General features: G+C 36.7%; 1 protein-coding gene across 11 annotated transcripts in view; it reads left to right on the forward strand.

Annotated features, from left to right (window-relative positions):
- Nucleotides 1-25642, forward strand: part of INPP4B (inositol polyphosphate-4-phosphatase type II B) — a 743160-nt gene that overhangs the window by 317670 nt on the left and 399848 nt on the right. For 10 of the 11 annotated variants that reach the window (XM_003129178.6, XM_021100667.1, XM_021100673.1 and 7 more), the window contains one exon: nucleotides 14931-14996. The exons of the other annotated variant lie outside the window; for it this stretch is intronic. The gene's annotated coding sequence lies outside the window, so the exon portion shown is untranslated. The remainder of the gene's footprint in view (nucleotides 1-14930; nucleotides 14997-25642) is intronic. 11 annotated transcript variants of the gene reach the window in all.

The raw sequence follows: 25642 nt of genomic DNA on the forward strand, positions 1-25642 counted from the left end.
TGGTGTGAGGGTATGTTCTAGTTTCATTGCTTTGCATGCAGCTGTCCAGGTTTCCCAACAATTCTTGCTGAATAGACTGTTTTTTTCCCATTTTATGTTCTTGCCTCCTTTGTCAAAGATTAATTGACCATAGGTTAAAAAAAAAAAAAAGAGTTTTTGAGCATCTGTAGTGAGTGTTCTTGAATTCCACAAATCTGTTCTAGTTGCTGTTCATCATTTTAGACCATCCTACTGCCTTTTAATCATATAGTTGCATTAATCCTGTCTTAGCTCCTTGCTTTTCAGTTTGATCAAAATGTACACACATGTTCTACATTAGTTCATAATGGAAAACATTTCAAGTTTAAAAATTTGACTAAGACCTAGAGAAACTGTGATGCAAAAATGGAAACTTAAACCTGAATATCAAGTATCATCGCTTTTTAGGTTCATTATTAATGTCTACTCAGAGTTCTCTTTCACTTCTGCTCAATGAACCAAAAGAATGCCACAAAGGGGAGATATTTGGGGAAAGTGTTTTGAAAAATACTGGCTCAAAAAAACTGTTCCAGCATTCCCATCATGGCTCAGTGGAAACTAATCTGACTGGGATCTGGGGAGGACTCAGGTTTGATCCCTCACCTTGCTCAGTGGGTTAAGAATATGGCATTGCCCTGAGCTGTGGTGTATGTCGCAGATGTCGTTTAGATCTGGCATTGCTGTGGCTGTGGTGTAGGCTGGTGGCTACAGCTTTGATTCTACTCCTAGCTTGGGAACTTCCATATGCTGCAGTAGTGGCCCTAAAAATAGAAAACAATCAAACAAACAAACAAACAAAAAGACAAAAAACTGTTCCTATCCTGACTCCATTATGTTTTCTAGAGTGCTCTAAACATAATGACACTCAGCAAGTGGAGGCTGGTTTTGCTACCCGAGCACCATGATTATGTACTTTGAATTATTTAGCTAATTCTATTGTCAGGCCTTTGGCATTGACCTCTGGCATTGACCTGTGAAATGGAAACAAAAATGTAGCGTGAGTCCAGTCATTATTACTGGTTTCTATCATAGGACCATTATGAGTTTTGTGTTCCTGGAGGTTATTACACTCCTCCAAACAAGAGTTCTCCTTTTGCAGGACCCTTATTTCTTGAGACTATCCATGAAAGAGGCTGGAAATTAAATTTGCATCATAATCTATGCTCATATTGAAGATAATCTTATATGTCATTAAATAAAATATTGCCTTATTTATTTATGGAGCATGCCGTCTATGTGCTGGACTTTATTCCAAGTCCTGGAAATAAAACGATGATTAAAAGATGCACCTAGGCTTTTTTTAAATGAACCTCATGGAGTTTACAATCTAGTGGGAATTGTAAGCTCTTCACTGATGAATTGCGCAAATTAAGATATGATGTGTCACAACGGAGAAGTACTAGATGCTATGAAAGCAAATAATGTATGATTGAACCAACTCAGGAAGGTCAGGAAAGGCTTTTATTTCACTACAAAGCACTTTCATATGATTTACTTCTCTGACTCATGGCTGCCTTAGTACAAATTGATGCACACATAGCTTGCATGTATGTCTAACGGTATCATTCAAGTAGTTTCAGAACAAAGTCCACCCCAAAGACACATTCTACACTTTACTTTTGAAGCCATTAAATGTCAGAAATATTGAGTGTTCAGGTTCACTGAACCTGAGGGGTGGGGGGGGAGTGGTCAATAAATTATTTTTATTTTCCCTTCATGTTTTGGAAGGAACTTATTAATAGGCACAGAAGTCAGACAAATAGAGCTTTAAATAACAGCTTTATTACTAATAAAAGCTTGACTGGATGATGGGAAATACTTGCTGCCAGATTGAGCTTCTCATATTCCATTCTGAAATTAAACTCAGCCACCCAGTCAGATAGAGCTGGACCAGTGCAGATAGGGCATGTCCCACGTGGAGCAGAGCCCATTATTATAGGCTTCAACAAGGTAGGAAGCAGAAAGACTATGCAGTTTCCTCTCATTTGAAATAGAGTGAGAAGCCCAGGAGGGTAGAGAAGGGCAGGATTGTCACCCTAGTTCAGTTCTATCCCAAATAGAGTCCCGAGAAATGGAAGCCATACCACACAACAATCAGGTTCTTTTTGTTTCCTTAATGCATGTGGTTTAACAATCAACCCTATGGCTCACTAGAATTAGGTCTGGCCCTGGTGGAGAAGGATGTTGTCGGTTCCAGGAAGTCCTACTCTTTACTCACAAGGTTAAGGATACCACTCCTTTGCATATCTGGTGGGAAGTTTAGTTTTTACTTCTAAAAGCTGCATGGCCCAATATAGTCACGTTAAATAAACTAAAATCAAATTAAGTAAAAATTCAGTTTCTCAGTAACATTCGCATGCTTTAAGTGCTCAATAGCCAGACGTAGCTTGTGGATACACTGTAGGGCAGATTAACTTAGAACGTATTGGCATCATCAAATATGCAGCATCCTCTAGAATGCACTGAAGTAGGGTAGAGTAGTGCATCAGTGAACTCCAGGACTTCCCTGTACACTAAGACATTCACTTTGTTTTGACTATTTTGTTTATTTTTTTTTGAAGTATAGTTGCTGTACAGTATTATGTAATTTACAGGCATACAATATAGTGAGTCACAATTTTTAAAGATTATACACCATTTATAGTTATTATAAAATATTGGCTATTTTCCCCGTGTTGTACAACACTTCCTTGTCATTTACCCTATACCCAATAGGTTTGTACCACCTACTGGCCCACCTCATAAGGCCCCTCGCTCCTTCTCTTTCCCCACTAGTACCCACTAGTTTGTTCTCTGTATCTGTGAGTTTGCTTCTTTTTATTACATTAACTGGTTTATTTTTTAGATTCCACATATAAGAGATATACAACATTTGTCTTTGTCTGACTTATTTCACTAAGCCTAATCCCACTAGATCCATCCATGTTGTTGCAAGTTGTGAGATTTCATTCTTTTTTATGGTTGAGTAATATTCCATTGTATAGATATACACATCTTTTTTTATCCATTCATCTATCAATGGACACTTAAGTTACTTCCATTTCTTGGATACTGGAAATAATATTGTAATGAACTTTTATATGTGCATATATTGTTCAATTAGAGTTTTAGGTTTTTTTTTCCCCCTGTAGAAAATACCTAGAAGTAGAATTGCTGGATCATATGATAGTTTTTAATTATTTATTTATTTATTTTTATTTATTTTCAGGAATCTCTCAACTCCTTTCTGTAGTGGCTGTACCATTTACATTCCCATCAACAGTGCACTCTAGTTACTTTTTCTCCACATGCTTGCCAACACTGGTTGGCAAAATTTACATACAACACATGTTTTCTTTTGGATGATAGCCATTCTGAGAGGTATGAGGTGATATCTCATTGTGCTTTAGATTTGCATTTCCCTCAAGATTAATGATGTTGAGCATCTTTTCATGTGCCTGTTGGCTATCTGTGTGTCTTCACTGGAAAAATTCAGGTTATCTGACCATTTTCAAATCTGATTATTCATTTTTTTGGTGTTGAGTTATATGAGTTATACATTTTATATATTAACCTCTTTCCAGAAATAATCATTTGCAAAGATCTTCTCCCACACAGTATGTTGCCTTTTTATTTTGTTGAAAGTTTCCTTCACTGTGTGAAAGATTTTTAGTTTGGTGTAGTCCCATTTGTTTATTTCTGTTTTTGTTTCCCTTACTTGAGGAGACAGATACAAAAAATATTGCTAAAACCAATGTCAAAGAGCTTACGTCCTATGTTTTCTTTGAGGTGTTTGGGCTTCAAGTCTTACATTTCAGTCCTTAATTCATTTTGAGTTTATTTTTGTATATGGTGTAAGGAAATGGCCTAGTTTTAGTCTTTTATATGCAACTCTACAGCTTTCCCAAAACCATTTATTGAAGAGAATATCTTTTTCCCATTGTATATTTTTGCTCATAGCATAGATTAATTGACCATATAACTGTGGGTTTATTTCTGGGCTATTCTGTTCCATTGATCTATGTGTTTGTTTTTCTTCCAAAACCACCATACCTTTTTTACTACTATATCTTTGTTGTGTAGTTTGAAATCAAGGAATGTGATATTGCCAGATTTGTTCTTATTTCTGAAGATGGCTTTGACTATTTAGGGTCTTTTTTGAACTATTCAATTTTGGGGATTATTTATTCTGGTTCTGTGAAAAATCCCAATAGGTATTTTCATAGGAATTGCATTGATGTGTACATTGCTTTGGGTAGAACAGACATTTTAACAATATTATTTCTTCCAATTCAGGAGCATTGTGTATCTTTCCATTTATTTGTGTTGTGTTCAATTTATTTTTTCAATAGCTTATAGTTTTCATATCTGCTTCTTACATTAGCCCCTTTTGTCCTCTACTTCATGTAGCACAGGTAGAGTTTATTGCATCTGAGTATCTTTTTTCTTTTTAATTTTGGTCTATACGTTTGTTTTCCTATCATACTTCTTCTGAATTTTTTAATAGAAGGTCTCCTGTAGTGAGAGATATAGAGCCATCCATTTCTAGATTTCCAACATCATCTAGTTTTAATATCAAATTTATTTCACTTCACCTCCCTGAATGGCATAATATCATTTCAGAATTATTTAACCATCTAATTAGGCAACATCTAATATTGACCCAGATGGGCTCTAGCAGCCCTCTCCTTGTACTTTCTTTAGCGTGTCTCCTCTAAATTCTTTCTTCTTTTGGAGTCAAAATTCCTAAGGGTCTTGGACTTGTCCCTTTAGGTAGTGATGTACTGGTAAACTGGCTCTCTAAAAACACAAAACTAAATGAAAAGTTCTGGCTTTTAGTATTTGCCTATTTTCTAGTATAAATTCTCCTACCATGACTGATTTCAGTCTACTAATATGATATTACTAAATGTAGCTTTGTGGGAGCTCACATGGGCTGGAGCAAAAACCAACCGAGTTTTGAGTTCGACACTGATCTTTGTGCCTTTGATGCTCAAACATAACCCTGGTTTCTGAAATCTCTTCCTAGACCCATTGGGATTTTTAGGGTGTGATTTGCCTATTGCTCATGTCATGAATTCTGCAAGAGCATGCATCTCAATAGTTTTCTAGATCCTGTCTCCCTTAGGAGAAGTCATGCTGTTCTATTCTTATTTCTTGACCCTCTTCTTTTGCCCTCAATGTTTTGGGTCTCAATCAGTCTTTCTAACATTGAAACAACTAAAGCAAGGGTGATAATGAGATGATGTTTTTAAGCACCAGCCTTGAATATAATAAATCCTCAAAAATGCTAACTGGCATGGTTAGATGTTTATAAAAATATTTTATTCTGTACTTCTATCATTTTAGGGGCCCATATGTGTTATCTCCTAACATGCTTCCTTTCAAAGAAAGCAGCCTGTCATATTTAGTCTGTATTTTAAAAGGCCCTAAATCCTAAGTGTTATCTTTAACAGACTGTAATCATGGGTTCACTGGGTCTGAAGCTGGATCCTCTCCTTTGATATACTGAAAAGGGTGTTTTTATTTGCTTTGACATTTTTTTGAAAAGTAATCTTGAAAGTTGTTCTTTGGCAAAACATTTTATTCCTAGATAATATTCCATCTGTAGGCTATTTTGAGGGCTTCACTGTCATTCTCACTCTGCCTGTCTGTCCATATTTTGAAAGAAGATCTTTAACAGGGACAGTTTATGACATTTGACTAGTAGTATTTGCAGCTTGTGCTATGAAGCTACTTGAAAGAGCAAAAATTCAAAGCTATATCATCTCAAAATTGATAGACCTGGTTGAACTTTAAACAAATAAAAATGTGTACCTTTTCCCTTACAGTAGTGTCACTGTTTTCCTTTATTAGCCATGCCTATAGTTTTGAACCACAACATGCATTTTTCCTGGGCTTATAGTAAGGGCTTTGGTACACAGTCACTAGGATTCTTGTAGGCTATTGACTTTCTCTATTTTAATTTAAAATGATTTCTCAACTAATACCCACATATTGCCACCATATGTCTTTTTCTCTAATATTTAACTATTTCTTTTATTTTCTCACTCTCATGAGGGTACTAAAGGTAATGTTATTGTGATTATTATTACTTTGGAGCTCACTCACAGGCATCTTTTTTTTTTCTACTACTTCCTATATGCTACATCACACAAAATAGAATAAATGCTCCTTTATTGAAAATTTTAACTACTTATTCTAAGAAATGGATCCCAATCCTCTCTAAACTTGCTAGTGCTAAATCATATACCTATACGTTTATGTTTGGGTAATTAAAACCAATGACCTCCTTATGTTTTTGTCTGAAATGTGATTGAACAGTTTTACCTTAGATTCAACAGAATCAGTCATCTATTTTTCCCAAAGCTAATGAAATGAGGTCACCTGGGAGTTTTTTTGACGTGCAAAATTCTATGACTGAGACTCTTGAATCCCCAAGTAGTACTGGTATGCAATATGTTTAAAAATCACTTGTTTAGGAGTTCTCTGTGGTTCAGTAGGTTAAGGATATGGCATTGTCACTTCAGTGGCTCAGGCTGCTGCTGTGGTGTGGGTTCGGGAACTTCCACATGCCATGAGTACAGCAAAACAACACAAAACAAAAACGAAAAAACAAAACCCATAAAACCACTTGTTTAATGTATAAATCTGTTGACTTTTTCAGTCATTCATTCAGTAACAGTTTAATCCCTTACCACCTATGAGGAGATATGATAGTATAGAATCAAAAAATGATTCGTTTAACAACATACAATTAAATAACCACATGGCAAGCCACCATAATGTAAATAATATGAGAATTCCAAGGGGGAAAACATTTTCCTAGCATATATATGAAGAGGCTTTGTTGGACTGATGAAGTTCCAGTGGGTAGCAGCCTGATGAAAGCTGCCGCCAGACAGGAAATTTACAGAGACCACAGAACAAAAGCCATTGTAGAAATGGTTGAGAGAAGATCCATATGGAGAGCTAGGAAAACAGAACACTGGAAAAAGACAGGTCAAAAAATATTCTGACTATCAGTCTAAAGAGTATTTTTATCTTATTATATCACATAATATGCCTATTATATGACTATGAAAATAGCAGTCCTAAAAATTCCCTTTTTTAATATGACTTTTGCCCTGAAGACATTTCTGACACTTCTCATCCAGAACTACATTTCTCTTGAAATCCTCTTATCTATCCACTCTGAAGTGCTTGCAGCTTACAATAACCTCATTCTTTAGATTATTCTCATCTTCAATAAATTCTGATGCCAATTTTATCAAAGCCTTGAATACCAAATCATTCATTTTACCTACTACATTATTTAGGCCTTGGCATTGATAGAGACAAATGTATGCAAACTGCCTTGGACTAATTGAGACTCACAAAATCTTTAACTATGCTGGACTGAGATGGAGATGGCCAGCTGGCCATGAGATATTCTGGTTCCCCTCTAAGGTGTAGAGTTATGGCTGCTCAGGTCCTTTTACCCCAGGCACATCATGTCCTGTCCAGACCTGGCTTGTAAGAGCTCCCATGTGACCCCATCCCCTCTCTTCCCTAGTCTCCCTGCTAGAACTCCATGTTCAGAGTGACTAAGCCACTTGTTGGAAAGATGGTGAGGCCTCTCTTAGCCTGGGTTCCTGAAGGACTTTGTAACACGGAACTCCTTCCCAGCTCTTCTCAGCAAAATTTGGATTGATGACTTTGTAACTTTTCAAAGTTGAAGTCCAGTTGATTAACAAGACTGTGTTAGTTTCAGATGTATAGCATAGTGATTCAGAATTTTTGTGGATTACATTCCTCCATAGGTTATTACAAGATAATAGGTCTGATTCTCTGTGCTGTTCACTATTTGTTGCTTATTTATTTTAAATATAGTAGTTTGTATCTGCTAATCCCCTACCTCCAATTTACCCCTCCCCCTTCCCTCTCTCCTTTGGTAAACAGGTTGGTTTTCTATATCTCTTGAGTCTGTTTCTGTTTTGTATGTACATTCACTTGTGTTATTTTTTTAGATTCCATATATAAGTGATATAATATTTGTCTTTTTCTGTCTGACTTATTTCACTAAACATGATATTCTCTAGGTCCAGCTACGTTGCTGAAAACTGTTTCTTTTTTTTTTATGACAGTAGTATTCCATTAGTTATGGCTGAGTAATGTGTTAATATATATTCTTCTTAATCTAATCATTTGTTGACAGCATCGGTTTCTAAGAACACAAAAATGCATACTGATGGTGATCAGATGGGTAAAGAATGGTGGTGTACTTTGGATTTCAATCCCATTTAATACTCTGTTCATTGGTTAAAAGGGAATCATGAATGTAAATTGCTCAACAGTTTTATACTAAGTTACTTCATGAGGTAAATGCCTTAGGTATATAATCCTTTATTAGACATCCTCATTAAATATTAATGGGATCTGGATTTTGTAGATTACATGGGGTGTATTAGCAGAATCAGGAATTAGGGTCTATATCACCAGATTCCTAGTTTTGTGCAGTTTTTATGATTTCAGTCTGGCTAGCTGCTTCAAGAAAAACACAAAGTAGAAAGGTTTTCCTTTCTAAAGTACTAACATCTGAATTTTGTTATTTTGGATCCTGTTTTATTGTAAAACTCAAATTTATTTTAAAACTATGGCCCAGTACAACTTGTTTTCCTCTGATGAGAGTCAAAAAAAAAAATGATGTTTCTGATCTGAAGAGAAAGAATAAGAAACAGTGCTTCTGATCTAGCAATTCACATCTCTGCTTTGGAGGAACGGGTTACCAAGAAAATGATAGACTAATACGGAATCAAAGTATCAAGTGTGGGCAATAGTTATAAATAGTTACAAAATCATGATAAAATTTTTTTGAGTTGGGTTTCTATGCAATGGAGGCATCAATTCCAAGGCATTGATATTGGGTATCTAAAATGAGAGTGCAAGGAATTTTTACATGTTGGAGACACATTCACGGGAAAAAAAAGTTTCAAGAATAAACATATTTTGACTCAAAATTAAAGAAGAGCTTTCTCATAGTCAGAGATATCAAGAGATAGGATGTTTGATTTTATTTCTGAGATCATGAACTACTAAGCCGAGTTATCACTGATTTTGACACCTTGGCTGGGAGATGGGGTAGAACTGATTTAAATGACGGAGAGATGGTAGGACTATACCATCTTTTTTTCCCACAGTGATCTTTGCAATACCTTTCTAGTTTGAGATTCTGAGATACACATGTAAAATTTGTTATTTAAGGCTGTTAACTATTGATGATACATTAATTGGTCAGCTTTTCTTTTTCCGAATATATCATCTTCCCTTTAATAAGTAATGCATGCTGTGTCAAAAAATTTGAGGATTCTTAAAAAGTCGAAAAAAAAAAGTAAAAACTTCACTGTAGTTTTGTCATCTGTATCATCAGGTTTCACAGTCCAAATGTAGAAGAGACTCTAGCTAGTTTAAGAGAGAAGGAGTTAATCTGAAAGTATCAAGTAGGGCTGACTTTTCTATCAGGGACATAGGCACAGTGCCAATGAATTGCAGTGTTTTATGGGCCATGAAAATGTCTTAATTTCTTTTAAAATCCAAAGGAAAAAATTGTTTAGTTTGGAAGAATTTTATTATATGTTGTTATACCTATCTTTATACCAACACATTTATAAACTATGATTATATGTATATATACATATATTATGTATATCTGTGTAATATATGTGCATATATATCCACATGAGCACCTCTCTAGGACAAACTCTGGTTACTTCCCTGGCACAGGCTCCGCTGCCCTCACATGAGCTGGATGGTAGATCCTCTGCCCCCACTGACTCTGAATGCTGGCAGAGAAGTCAGCTCTCAGAATGGATCGCCAAATGGATTCAGTGAGGCATGTGCTTCTAAACTGAATAATTTTCATGTGCCAAAAGTATAGTTTATAGTTCTAATTCAAAAAGATTCATGTACTCCAGTGTTCATAACAACACTATTCACAATAGCCAAGATATGGAAGCAACCTTTATGTCCGTCAGCAGAGGAATGGGTAAAGAAGATGTGGTCCATATATACAATGGAATATTACTCAGCCATTAAAAGAATGAAATGATGCTGTTTGCAGCAACATGGATGGACCTTGTGATTATCATATTAAGTGAATCAGAGAAAGGCAAATACCATATGATTATCACTCACATGTGGAATATAAAATATGATATAAATGAACTTATTTACAAAACAGAAACAGACTCACAGACATAGAAAACTACCTTATGCAAACCCGATAGTATCCATGAGGATGGGGGTTCAGGGTTCAATCTGCCTCACTCAGTGAGTTAAAGATCTGCTGTTGCCGTGAGCTGCAGTGTAGGTCACGGATATGGCTCAGAACTGGCATTGCTGTGACTGTGGCATAGGCCTGGAGTTGCACCTCAGATTTGACCCCTAGCCTGGGAACTTCCATATGCCACAGGTATGGCCCTGGAAAGACCAAAAAAAAAAAAAAAGAAGAAGAAAAAAGAAAACAAACTTATGTTTACCAAAGATGAAAAGGTGGGGAGGGATAAGTTAGGAGTTTGGTATTATCAGATACACGCTACTGTATATAAAATAGATCAACAAGGTCCTGCTGTGTAGTACAGGGAACTACATGCAATATTTTGTAATAAACTATAGTGGAAAAGAATATGAAAAAGAAAAAAATATATGTATATTTCTGAATCATCTTGCTGCACACCAGAGATTAACATAACATTATAAATTAACCATACTTCAGTAATGAATAAATAAATAAATAAATAAATTGAAGCCTTGTACAAGGATATCTTATCAGAAAAGCCTTGGTCACAGGCTTCTACCTTAGCATTCTCACCATGTATCCACCCCTTCAAGGATAATTTAGACTTTCAGCCTATAAGGAGGAATGAATGAGAAGTGGATTTGGGGCATCCATCCTGGTGATGTATAAACATATAAAGTGGGAAATTTCCCAAACATAGAAGAGATATGCTAAAGGTTTTCAACAGCCAAATCCATCACACATACACAAAATTTGCTGTCAATGCATTGACATATTAGCGTCTGGACTTACTTATTTATTTATTTTGCTCTTTAGGGCAGCACCCATGGAATTATGAAAGTTCCCAGGCTAGGGGTTGAATCAGAGCTGTAGCCACTGGCCTACACAACAGCCACAGCAACATGGGATCTGAGCCACATCTGCAGCCTACACCAAGGGTCATGGCCATGCCAGATCCTTAACCCACTGATTGATGCCAGGGTTTGAACCTGCATCCTCATGGATACTAGTCGGATTCGTTTCCACTGCGCCACAACGCTAACTCCCTGGACTTTCTTTTTTTTTTTTAAATTTTTTCTTTGGGTTGAGCCTGAGGCATGTGGAAATTCCTGAGTCAGAGATTGAAACCATGCCACAGCAGTGGTGATGCCCGATCCTTAACCTGTTGAGACTTCAGGGAACCTTAGCATCTAGATTTTCTGGCATGCATATGTTTCGTTTTTGTTTAATAGTTTAAATAAAAGCTCTATATCTAATTATTGAACGTGTATTACATGATAGGTACAACTAATATTATTGGAATGATTTAATTTGATCTTAATAAAGAGCCTTTTAAATAAACAATATTGTTACTACTCTGCCATTCTATAAATGAGGAAATTAAGGCTTGAAGAGAGAGTGTGAATCAGGTTTTAACTACTGAATTCACAGACTATATATATGGCCTAAGAATCTACATATATAGATTTAAACTCCTGGATCTTTTAGGGGACAAATATATGAGGGCCTCCATACTATACAATTTCCTGACATCCATGCCATGATCTCTCCCTGGTTTTTTCTAAACTCTACCCTACTCAGTTCCTGACTTTGGCATAATATTGTAAAACTTCCCACTGATGGGGGCTCTTGACCTAGAATCACCAGGCTTTCTGGGATGAACAACAAGGCATCTCAAGCCCAGCTTTCTTTCATGGGGCACATGGAAAAAGCAAAGAGCCAGCTCTGACCTTAGCTATATTCCCACCACACCAGGACTCCAGGGAAGTAGAGACAGAATGTGGGTCATAAGAGCCCCATTTAGGGCCATGAGGGAATGGAAATAGAACCCAAAGAAGCATAAGGTGGAGCCCAATAGAGACTATTCCATTTCTTTAATATGCCGTATTTTATTCCTAATCAATGATGTTTAGTTTAGTTTAGCGTTCAAGAAATTAAGATAGACTTTTCTATTTTCTACTTAAAGAAAACATTTCTGTTTTAATTAAGGCATGTATTATATTTGATCATTTATTGTGAAGGTCATGATAGGTGTTAAATAGGCTTTTGATTGCATTAACTCTGTGGGATGTTTATTTAAGGTGATCAGTACTTTGACAGGTTTGGGTAAATACTGGTTCTCGCTACATGATAGAAGCTGGCAAGTAATAACAACATAATGGGGACAAAGCAAGTATGAAAGATCGGGCTCATATAACACAAGAGATCCTTCTGAGTCATAAACTTTTATCCTTTGAATTTGCACAGTCACCCAGTTTATATTCTATGCACCTCATCCATGCACCTCACTGTGTGAGGTGGTGCCCTTCCTCTGCATGCTTTACTTGTATTTTTTGGAAGTTATTTTAAGGGTTTGTCTGACACTCTGAGACCATGCTGGCCTCTAGACATCCACATGGCAAGGTGGACTCATTATCTTGGCAGATATAATGACACGCTAACCTATCAAGGGATGTGTAGTTTGTTTTGATGATAAGAACAAGACACAGTAATCCACCATGGGAAAGACAGATGACAATACTTAGTTTTAGGTAGATTAAAAAGAGATAAGAGAATGACAGTTTTGTTCAAGTGTTAGAACAAGGCCTCATGTATAAAGCCTACTTCAGACACCTAATGACAATGATCAATTAGACCAATGTGTTTTTTTCAGAGTCTACCTGAAAAAAAGCTTAATGTAGCAAACCCATGCTATCTCTATGTAACTGTCATATTATTTTTACCTGTTGTGTTTAGAAATCAGTAGATGGTTTTCTTTGGTAGCTACTGAGTGACTCACTTCATGTTTCCTCCTATTATGAATCTATTTTTCACAACACTTCTCTTTAAAAGCATCTCTGGATCTGTCAGACTCAAAGAATTAGAAACTTTAAGAAAAATTGTGATAAGGTGTTTTGTTTTCCCCAAATTAAATAAGAACCTGGTATGATTTAAAGCTGACTCTCAAGTGGAATCTAAAAAATATAGCAAACTGGTAAATATAACAAAAAAAAGCAGATGGATGTAGAGACCAGTTGGGAGAAGCCGGGAGGAGCAATACAGGGATAGAGGAGTCAGAGGTGCAAATTTTTAGGTATAAAATCAGATACAAGGATGTGTTGTATAACATGGAGAATATAGCCAATATTTTATTTTATATCTTATAAATGGAATATAAGCTTTAAAACTGTGAATCACCATACTGCATATCTGTAATTTATACATATGTAACATATATGTAAAATATACAACATATATAGCACATATATATAACATATATATGATTGTACAGCAACTATATACTTCAATAGAAGAATAAAGCTGACTCTGTAGTTTTTATACTCCCATATTAAAAGTCATATAGAATGGGAAGAAATATAGCAGAATGTGAGAAAATCTTAATCACACGTGACTGGAAGAAAGTTTGTTTTGGATAAAGCACAAGAGTTAAAAAGCAACTTTAACTCAATAAACGTTGTTGCTCTCTTTTTAGCAGATAAAATGAAATCTTAGTAATTGGTAGTAAATTTATAATTTGAAAATTATCATTCCTGATAATAAGATAAGAACCAGATGGCACTTTTGGATACACTTATCAAATGACACATAATAACAAATATTTTAATAAACCACATGGCATAGTGATAAAACACCCAAACCAGGTCCTTGGGTTCCATTTTAAATACTGATGCTTAAACTAGCTGTGAGAGTCTGAGTTTCTTTTCCTTTCTTGGCCAATTCCTCGGTCTATGAAATATGGGTAATAATGGTACCTACATCAGAGGGGGTTTTGTTGTGGGTCCTCAAGTCTACCCTCAGGCTAGATGATTTGCTGGAAGGGTTCCCCAGGATTCAGAAAAATTGTTATACTCACAGTCATGGATTCTTACAGCGAAAGGATACAGATTAAAACCAGTGAAGGGAAAGGGCACATGAGGCAAAGTCCGGCTGCCAACTTCCAGGTGTCCTTTCCCAGCAGGTCCCATGGGTGTGTGTGCTCAATGCTCTCGGCAACAGCGTGAGGACATGTGTGAAGTGTGGTCAGCCAGGGAAGCTCAGCCAAGCTCTGGTCTCTAGAGTTAACTGGGGTCAGTCACAGAAGTCTGCAGCCCCAGATGACAGACCTCAGCTATTCAGACTTTAGCCGCCCCTTCTCCCAAGCCAAAACAGGTGTTCACCCTAAGTGTGTCTGGTCCAACTAGAGCAGCAGACACCTCAAACATACAGAAACTCTCTCATCAGTCAGAGTATTCCAAGAGCTCAAAGGTTATCTTCCAGGAGCTGGCCTAAGGCCAATTCTAAAGGTAGATCTGTCTTTGGAATGTGTAGCATTTGAGTGACTCACACCTGCTGGGCTAACCCTTGCCTGCCCAATGATTATGGGAAATACAGGAGTTGGTCCATGTACTTTGGACAAGCGCTTGGCTCAGTAAGCAAATAAATGAGTCAGCTGGAGTTCTTTCTAGCGGACCCCTGTGAGCTGAACAAAGCAGAGTCTTGTTTGGAATACAAACAAGAAATAGCTATATTCCATGGCATGTGTGATCAGGACATAAGTTCTCAAGTTTGGAAGAATGGGCATTATGAGCAAATCAAATATTTTAGCCAGGCATGTTTTAAAAAAGGAGTTCCCAGTGAAACACTAAATCTTAACATTTTGTCTTTTTGTTCTTTCCAGAGATCTGAGGTCAGCAAAGCAGTAATCAAAGAGCAGAGCTATTTGAGGAATACAACAAGGAAGCAGGTACAGGAGTGATTCTCAGTAATTGATCAATAATATTCATTGAGATTGATGATTAATTCAAACTTATAGCCCGTTTCATTTAAAATATTTTATAGAAAGGCCAGTTTGGTGTCTTAGAATGCGTGTGACTGCATATTGTAGGTGGCTGACCATATCCTAAAGAGGAAATGATTTTTAAGCATATATTAAATAAGTTTTGAAGATTTCAGCTAGGCCAGACCTAGGCAGAAATGTGAAGGAATTAACAAACTTACTAATATTACTAAGTCAATACATATCTATTAAAGGCCAGTTATATGGCGAACACTCATCTGTGAGGCATTTGGTGATTTTTACAGACTTGAACAAAACAGGCAAGGTCCATTCTCACCCTCATGGTGCTCACAGTCCAGTGAACGTGACATGAAATAAATAAGCAAGTATCTATAGTGCATAAAACTATGATAAATACTATGAAGGGTAATTGCAGAGTTCTGTGGGAGATAAGGAAGGACTCTACTGTTGATGGGCCAATCAGAGGGTATTTCTTCGGAAGATGTTCAAACTAAGAGGTGAAGTGTCAGGAAAAGAGTCCCAGGAAGATGGAAGAGCATTGAATAGAGAAAATAATGAAGGGGAAAAAAAGGATCAAGTGGCTGTAGCGAAGTCACAGAGGTGGAGAGAAGCATGAGATGAAGTGGGGTTGAAAGTGGGATGAACGTGAATATGGCAATAGGGCCTTAACACTGTGGATGAGATGTCTTTAGCAGACCAGCTCTGCTTGACCACTTTCTGCCCTTAGCATTTCTGTGCTCTGTCATTTATCATTTGGTCTTCTCTCCTGTTCCCCTGAATATAGAAGTTCTCAAATCTACCACCCAACCCCACCCTCCTGCATCTCCTGCCAAATTACAGTGTAAAAGGCTTGGAGTTCCTGTTGTGGGGCAGTGGTTAATGAATCCTATTGAAGAACCATGAAGTGGGTTCAATCCCGGCCTTGCTCAGTGGATTAAGGATCCAGCATTGCCATGAGGTGTGGTGTAGGTCGCAGACATGGCTTGGATCCAGCATTGCTGTGGCTCTGGCATAGGCCAGTGGCTACAACTCTGATTCGACCCCTAGCCTGGGAACCTCCATATGCCGAAGGTGCCGTCCTAAGAAGACAAAAGACAAAAAAGTAGGGGGGGTGCTTATGACTGTGCAAAGAGGTTCTTAGTGTGTCTGAATACTGGTTCCATGAAATGTTCTGTATAGAATGGTTTGGGGTCAGAGTTACTGCTGTGGTGCAGTGGGGTTGGTGGTGTCTCTGCAGCACCAGGATGCAGGTTCAATGCCCAGCCCGGCACAGTGTATCCTTTAGGATACAGCAGTTGCTGAGCTGCTGCATAGGTTGTAACTGTGGCTTGAATCTGACCCCTGGTGCAGGAACTCCATATGCCATGGGGTGCCCTCCCCACCAAAAAAGGAAAGAAATGGTTAGGGGTTAATATATATTAACATAATATATGTTCTGAGAAGTTCTGTAGTAAATATGCATATATTTATGTATGTATATACATGTGTGTATATGTGTGTGTATACCTTTATTTAACTGGATATTTAACCAAAATGTCCAGGTTTACATTAGGAAATGTTTCAAAAGTTTCTGTCTTGGAAATATGTATTTTAAAGGGTTCCTTATATTCCTGACAGAGGCCTGCTTTTAGGTAACTTGACCTATTTTATGGCTAAGCACAGTAAATTATGTTAGCCAGTTTTCTAGAACCTAGATAACGCAAGCCAGAAAAAAAGAAATGTTTGTTTCGGTGGTTTAGCTTTTTCAGGCAGAAGATATTTCTTGACCTGAATTATATGATTAATTGCTTCAAATCCTGGTTATACTTTGCATGTGAAAATATAGTCTTAAGTACCGATAAGGAGCCCTGGAGTAAGAGTTTATCATTAATTTTCATTGTTAGTGGTATTTGTTCTCTTAAATCAAACAAAGGAAAACCACACACGCACAAAACAAAACCATACTTTCTGCATCTTAGCTGCTCTGAATCTTTTTCCTTTCCACTGAATGTGCTTATTCTCCCTGATTTGTAAAATTCTCATAATTTAAAAGTCCCTAAGTGTAGAAGATGACTGGGTAGTGCCTACTTTTGCACTTGAAGAAATGATTTGATTTAAAACATAAAGATTTAGTATTTACAGAAAGAAGTTTCAAGGACTCAGTGTTGTGTTAACTTCAGGTCATCCCAGAAGAGAGGTTCTCAGGATCTGTGTTGGGAAGGACATTGACTTTTTAGAGCAATTCAGAGTCTTTCTTTTTTAAAAAAAAAAAAAAACAAAAACCCACTTTATTATAATTGTTTTACAATGCTCTGTCAATTTCTGCTGTACTATATATCTAATCACTTGTGATGGAACATGATGGAGGATAATGTGAGAAAAAGAATGTATATATACATACATACATGTGTATATATTTATGTATAACTGGGGCACTTTGCTGTGTAATTCAGTCCTTCAAATTAATTAACTATTATGGAAAGTAAGGAAAAAACTCATGAAAAATTCCCTAGGATTACATAACTTAGAAACATCCCCAGAAAGCCTTGTTTCAGCCCCAGAAAGACAAGAGACAGCTGTCCCCTAGTTACTCCTCTTGCCATTTGCTTTCTACTAGAGATGTGTCTCAAATTTGGAATCTAATTAGAAATCTTAATTGAAACTGGCTTAAAAGGAAAAGAAAGTAAAATGATCAACATGAAAACACAAAAGTAGGGCAGAAAGTGGAAATGGTAATATAGCCAGATTGAATAATCACCTGTCTTAAAATGAGTTGGTGCCTGGGGAACATGTTATCTGGCACAGAATTGAACATTATTGTTTCCTCTTTCAGGAGGAATTTTCTCAACCAAATGACAAGTCTTTTAATTTCTATAAATTGTAATTTTCAGGGATGATATTTTGCTCACTGTAAAACCAATAGTTTTAAAGCTTTGAAGCTGGAGTTAAATCCCAGCTCCCTAACTCTTTCCCTCTCTGACCCTGGATAAACTTTTGAACAGGCTCCATCTCAGGTGGCTTGCAATGTGGTTTCTTTGCAGTTTGTCTCTTGACTTGCACACTGACTACATATGTTCAGTTCTAGAAAGAAAAGAAAGAAGAGGAGAAAGTAAAAAGGAAACAAAGCTAAATTCGAGAATATAAGTCATAATCACTAGTACAGACTATTGCTGATACCAAACATTCAGAAAGTGCTTATTGATTCTGTGCCTTGGAGGCAAAGCCTCAAAGGCAGATTCATTAATCTTTTTACTCAAACTATTTTCTTCTCCTCTTGAGGATATTTTGGAGCCTGCCATCCAAATTGTAAATCCCACTTAAAGACATAGTAACATATTATTTCTGAATTATAGTACTTTGCATGGTGTTAGGCATGATAGTTGCTCAATTAATATTGGTTTAATTGAGTGAGGCTATGAACAGGGCCAGGAAGTAAGTAACCCAGATTGTCCCAGCCCCTGGTTTACAGACACCATGTCTACCATCCCAAGCAGGAGTGGCTATGCCTCCCTGTGAATGATTTCATTCAGTGATAGCGTGCCCACTTCCTGTTGCTGCTTCATGCACTCTGCTTCCATCAGATTAGCTAATTTCCTGTTATTTATGCATATTCTACATGTGTGGCTTTAGGTCTTGGCTTGTACTGCCTCCACTTTCAATATTTTCTTCCTTGTTTTCTTTCATTCTCCCTTCCTTCCTCCCCCTTTTCTCCTCCCCCTTCCTTTTATCTCTACCCACCTTTTTGATGTACAAATCTCTTAAAGTCTGACTAAATAACATCTCCTCTATGAAGCAGTCACAGGTATCTCCTGAGATAATTATCTTAACCCCTTTTATTTTTTTTGTTTTGTTTTGTTTTGTGTTCATGCATGGTTGGGTCCTTGTTCTCCATCTTTGAAGAGTGACTTTGAACACAGAGCCAGTGAGAGCCCAGCCACATAGTATGGTTAATGACTCTCTCCTTTCACCCCTGACTCTATTTTGGTACCTTTTATCAAAAGACTCACCAAGAGAGTGGACCTCTGGTAGTGTTTGCTGCTTGTCTGCATACTGGTGTCTGGGTTACTGATGGTATGCATTTAGACAATGAGCACCAGGCTGCAGTCACGTCAGTTAAGTCTAAGTCCGGTTGGCTTTCTGAAACATAGCCTTAGTTTTTCCTCCTGTGTACCTTGCAGTCAGAAGCCTGGCTCTGCACCCAGTGGCTCAGGTGCTCTGATTCCCAGGACACCTGCCTGCATCCCTTTCCCTGTGGCCTTACCTTACTTTGGGTATCCCTCCCTGCTTTATGGCTGAATACACAAGTGATGCTGAGAACTGCTCTTCCAAAGGAGCCCCTTTTACTGCTTCCCTATCCTCCATCTCAAACTTGAAGGCATCCCTATTTATTGAGGCCCATTCAGATCAAACTTAAGTTTGTCAATTAAAAATTGACTTGATAATTTGGACTCTTGGCTCCTATATATCAATATTTCTTTCCCAGTTTATTCTTCTCACTTCTTTATTGAATGTTTTTGTTTTCTTTGGTTGCTTCCTTTTATGTCTCTGCATTCCTCTTGATGAAATGGTTATTATCAAAGCCTTCCAGTTGTTCCTCTCTTAGGCCACCTTACATTTGTCTAACTGTATTAATAATAGTAAATATTATTAAAATAAATAATGCTAGTCTAGTAATATTTATTGGCCACCTGCTCTGTTTTCTAATATCTCTTCAGTTGTTTGTTTGTTTTATATTCACTGTTTTAATCTACCACAGTAAAATTCATGCTTTTCCGTGTGTGTTCTAGAACTTTTGACAAATGTAAGCAGTCATAGACTCGCTACCACAGCCAAGGTACAGAACACTTTCATCGCCTCATAATCTTCTCTCTTCTACACCCTTATGGTCAACTTCTCTTCTCCAATTCTAATCATTAGAAACCACTGATCTGTTTTGTTTCTATTATTTGCCTTTTCCAGATGCCATGTAAACTGAATCATAGAGTACGTAGCACTTTGAATTAGCTTTCTTTCCTTTATCATAATATGCTTAAGATTTACTGAGTTTTGTGGGCATTAGTGATTTACTCCTTTTTATTAGCAGTCCACTTTACAGATTTGATTTGGTGTGATGAATCCATTCATCATTTGAAGAAATTTTGGATGATTTTGAATTTTTAGGTTAAAAAAAACCACAGATTTTTGTGTGATCCTAAGTTTCATTTGTCTTAAGTAAAAAAGCAGGAGTGAGATTTCTGGCTTATATAGTATGACCCAGGCCATGTTTAACTTCATTAAAAAACCCTCCAGATTTTCTTCCAAAGTGGCTGTACTATTTTACCTTCCCACAAGCAATGTGCGAGAAATACAGTTGGTCCATATCCTTATCAGATATTAATATTGATAACTTTAAAATATTTAATTACAGTCATTCAAATAGGTACATAATAATAGTTCATTACAGTTTTAATTTGTATTTTCCTAATGATCTGTAGGTCAGTTTAGAAAAAAATCATCTTGGAGTTCCCGTCGTGGCGCAGTGGTTAACGAATCCGACTACGAACCATGAGGTTGCGGGTTCGGTCCTGCCCTTGCTCAGTGGGTTGACGATCCGGCGTTGCCGTGAGCTGTGGTGTAGGTTGCAGACGCGGCTCGGATCCCGCGTTGCTGTGGCTCTGGCGTAGGCCGTGGCTACAGCTCCGATTGGACCCTAGCCTGGGAACCTCCATATGCCGCGGGAGCGGCCAAGAAATGGCAAAATGACAAAAAAAAAAAAAAAAAAAAAAAAAAAAGAAAAAAATCATCTTAACAACGAGCCTTTCAATCCATGAACATTGTATATACCCTCATTTTATTTTATCATATTTTATTTATTTTATACATGTTTTGTTGATTACAGCATACAGATTCTGTACATATTTTGATTTCTAGATGTTTTTATTTTTTTGGAACTGTAATAAATGTATTTTTAAAAAATTTATATTTTTAATTTTCATTGCTAGTTTATAGACAATTGATTTTTATATAAATTGACCTTTTATCGTTCATTTTTGGTTTTTTGTCTTGTGTTTATTGTTTTATTGGCTGCACCTGTGTCATGCAGAATTTCTTAGGTCAGGGATTGAATCCAAGCCTCAGTAGTGACAATGCCAGATCCTTAACCACTAGGCCACCAGAGAACTCCTATTGTGCATCTTTGATAAACTTATTTCCAACTTTTCTTGGTATATACTTTTAGGTGTTTTCTACATATACATTCATATTGTATGCGAAAAGAAATACTAGTTGTTGCTTTCCAGTCTGTGTGTCTTTTATTTTTTTTTACTTGCCTTATTGCATTGGTTATGACCTCCAGTATAATATTGAAGAGAAAAGATGAGAGTGGAAATTCTTACATTATTACTGACCTTAGCAGTCAAGTATTGAGTCTCTTATTATCCAGTAATGATGGTAGCTATAACATTTTTGGAGATGCCCATTATCAAGTTCAATTCCTAAACTGCTGAGAGTTTTAAAAAATTTTTTTGGGAGTTCCCGTCGTGGCACAGTGGTTAACGAATCTGACTAGGAACCATGAGGTTGCGGGGTTGGTCCCTGCCCTTGCTCAGTGGGTTAACCATCCGGTGTTGCTGTGAGCTGTGGTGTAGGTTGCAGACGCGGCTCGGATCCTGCGTTGCTGTGGCTCTTGCGTAGGCCGGTGGCTACAGCTCCGATTCAACCCCTAGCCTGGGAATCTCCATATGCCGCGGGAGCGGCCCAAGAAATAGCAACAACAACAACAACAACAAAAGACAAAAAGACAAAAGACAAAAAAAAAAAAAAAAAAAAATTTTGGATTGGAGTTTTGATTTTCTGAATATTGAATTTTGTCAGTTACTTTTTATGTGTCTTTGAAATAATTGTATGTTTTTCTTTTTAATCTGTTGATATAGTGAATCACATTGATATATTTTTGAATATTTAACTGGCTTTGCACTCCTAGATAAACCCTTCTATACACTGGCTTATTCTAAGATAAACCCCTTTTTTACATTATTGAATTAGGTTTGCTATAGCTAAGACTTGGTTGATAATAATTTGTGATTCTAAGTTCATAGAGATATTAGTCTGTATTTTTTTTCTGTAGCATCTTTTATTGTACATTAGGATAATGTTGGCCTTATAAAATGAGTTGGAGCTATTTCCCATTTTTGTTTTTCCTGAAGAGTTTGTATAGATTTTTATTATTTGCTTTTCAAGTTTTTGCTAACATTCATCAGGAAAGGCACCTAGCCAGGAGTTTTATTTGTTGCTTTTAAATATGAATTCAAGTTTCATAATAGGTATAAGACTATTCAGATTATACATTTCTTCCTGAATGAGATTTAGTTGGTTTTTTTTTTTTGTTGAATAAACTGTTCAATTTTATTTTCATTACACTTTTTCAAAGTTGAAGTATAGTTAATTTGCAATGTTGTATTAGTTTCTAGTGTACAGCAAGGTGATACAGTTATACATCTGTGTGTGTGTGTGTGTGTGTGTGTGTGTGTATTTTCAGATTCTTTTCCATTATAATTTATTACAAGATACCGAATGTAGTTCCCTGTGCCATGCAGTAGGGTCTTGTTGTTTATTAAGTTACACTTTTATCTTCATATTTTTATAGAATATGAAGATTCTATAAGAATTTTATAAGAAGAAGATACAGATTTTTTTATCATTTAAGTTTTTTTTTCTGTAGTTATGTCCCTACCCCAATTCCTGATGTTAGTAACTTATGGCTTCTCTCTTTTTTCTTGGTTAGTCTGACTAGAAGTTTATCAATTTTATTTATCTTTTCAAGAAACATCTTTTAAATTTTTTGGTTTTCTTTCTTTTTTTTAATTTTTATTTTTTTTGTCTTTTTTGTCTTTTTAGGGCTGCACCTGGGGCATATGTAGATTCCCAGGCTAGGGGTCAAATCGGAGCTGTAGCTGTCAGCCTATGCCACAGCCACAGCAATGCCAGATTCGAGCCATCTCTGCAACCTACACCACTGCTCATGGCAACCCCGGATCCTTAACTCACTGAGGGAGGCCAGGGATCGAACTCTCATGGTTCTTAGTTGGATTCGTTTCCTCTGAGCCATGATGGGAACTCCTGATTTTCTTAATTGTTTTAATTTTTGGTCACATTGATTTCTGATTTTATTTATGCTATTCTTTTCTTTCTGCTTGCTGTGACTTTAATGTAGTCTTTCTAGTTTCCTAAGATAAGAGATTAGCTAGATTTGAGATTTTTATAATATTAGCATACTAAATTTCTGTAAGTACTACATTAGTTGTTGCTTTTCACAAATTTTGATATTGTTTTTTACTTTCATAATTCAAATTATTTCCTAATTCCTTTTGTGATGCCCTCTTTGCCCCAGTGATTATATACGAGTGCGTTGTCAATTTTTGAAATATTTGCCTTTTGTAGATATTTTTCTGTTATTGAAATCTAGTTTAATACCACTATGTTCTGAAAATATATTTATATGATTTCAGTTTTTTTTTAATTTAGTTTTTATTGTTATTTCCCCCAAAACACTTTTTTTTCCCCTACTGTACAGCATGGGGACCCACTTACACATACATGTATACATAATTTTTTCTCCATTGTCGTGCTGCATTGTAAGTATCTAGACATAGTTCTCAGCACTACACAGCAGGACCCCATTGCTAACCCATTCCAAAAGCAATAGTTTGCATCCCTTAACCCCAAGGTCCCAATCTTTCCCGCTCCTTCTCCTTCCCCCTAGGCAACCAAGAGTTTATTCTTCAAGTCCATGATTTTCTTTTCTGTGGAAAAGTTCATTTGCGCTGTATATTAGATTCCAGATGTAAGTGATATCATATGGTATTTATCTTTCTCTTTCTGACTTACTTCACTCAGTATGAGAGTCTCTAGTTCCATCTATGTTGCTGCAAATGGCATTATTTCATTCTTTTTAATGGCTGAGTACTATTCCAATGTGTATATGTACATCTTCCTAACCCAGTCATCTGTCGATGGACATTTGGGTTTGTTTCCATGTGTTGGTTATTGTGAATAGAACTGCAATGAACATGCGGGTGCATGTGTCTTTTTAAGGAAAGTTTTGTCTGGATATATGCCCAAGAGTGGGACTGCTGGATCATATGGTAGTTCTATGTATATATTTCTAAGGTACCTCCATACTGTTCTCCATAGTGGCTGTACCAGCTTACATTCCCACCAACAGTGCAGGAGGGTTCCCGTTTCTCCACACTCCCTTCAGCATTTGTTATTTGTGGACTTATTAATGATGGCCATTCTGACTGATGTGAGGTGGTATGTCATGGTAGTTTTGATTTGCATTTCTCTAAGAATCAGGGATGTTGAACATTTTTTTCATGTGCTTGTTGGCCATCTGTGTATCTTCCTTGGAGAAATATCTATTCAGGTTTTTTGCCCATTTTTCCACTGGGTTGTTGGCTTTTTTGCTGTTGAATTGTATAAGATGCTTGTATATTATTAAGCCCTTGTCAGTTGCATCATTTGAAACTATTTTCTCCCATTCTACAAGTTGTCTTTTTGTTTTCTTTTTGGTTTCCTTTGCTGTGCAAAAGCTTATCAGTTTGATTAGGTCCCATTGGTTTATTTTTGCTCTAATTTCTGTTGCCTTGGGAGACTGAGCTGAGAAAATATTCATGAGGTTGATGTCAGAGAATGTTTTGCCTATGTTCTCTTCCAGGAATTTGATGGTGTCTTGTCTTATATTTAAGTGTTTAAGCCATTTAGAGTTTATTTCTGTGCATGGTGTGAGGGTATGTTCTAGTTTCATTGCTTTGCATGCAGCTGTCCAGGTTTCCCAACAATTCTTGCTGAATAGACTGTTTTTTTCCCATTTTATGTTCTTGCCTCCTTTGTCAAAGATTAATTGACCATAGGTGTTAGGGTTTATTTCTGGGTTCTCTCTTTTTTTCCATTGGTCTGTCTGTCTGTTTTGGTACCAGTATCACACTGTCTTGATGACTGTGGCTTTGTAATATTGCCTGAAGTCTGGGAGATTTATGCCTCCTGCTTGGTTTTTGTTTCTCAGGATTGCTTTGGCAAATCTGGGTCTTTTGTGGTTCCATATAAATTTTTGGAATGTTTGTTCTATTTCTGTGAAAAATGTCATGGGTAATTTGGTAGGGATTGCATTGAATCTGTAGAATGCTTTGGGTAGTATGGCCATTTTTGCAATATTAATTTTTTCTAACCCAGGAACATGGAATATCTTTCCATTTCTTTACGTCTTCTTTAATTTTCTTGATTAATGTTTTATAGTTCTCAGCATATAAGTCCTTTGCCTCCTTGTTCAGGTGTATGCCCAGGTATGTGATTTTTTGGGGTGCAAGAATAAAAGATATTGTCATAAAAACACTCCCTACAAATAAAAATCCAGAACCAGATGGCTTCACAGGCAAATTCTACCAAACATACAAAGAGAAACTGGTGCCCATCCTCATTAAACGTTTTCAAAAGGTTGAAGAAGAAGGAACACTCCCAACGACATTTCCTGATGCCACCATCACCCTAATTCCAAAACCAGAAAAGATACCACCAAAAAAGAAAAGTATAGGCCAATATCTTTGATACATATAGACACAAAAATTCTCAACAAAATT

This window comes from Sus scrofa, chromosome 8, assembly GCF_000003025.6.
Source record: "Sus scrofa isolate TJ Tabasco breed Duroc chromosome 8, Sscrofa11.1, whole genome shotgun sequence".
NCBI lineage: Eukaryota > Metazoa > Chordata > Mammalia > Artiodactyla > Suidae > Sus > Sus scrofa.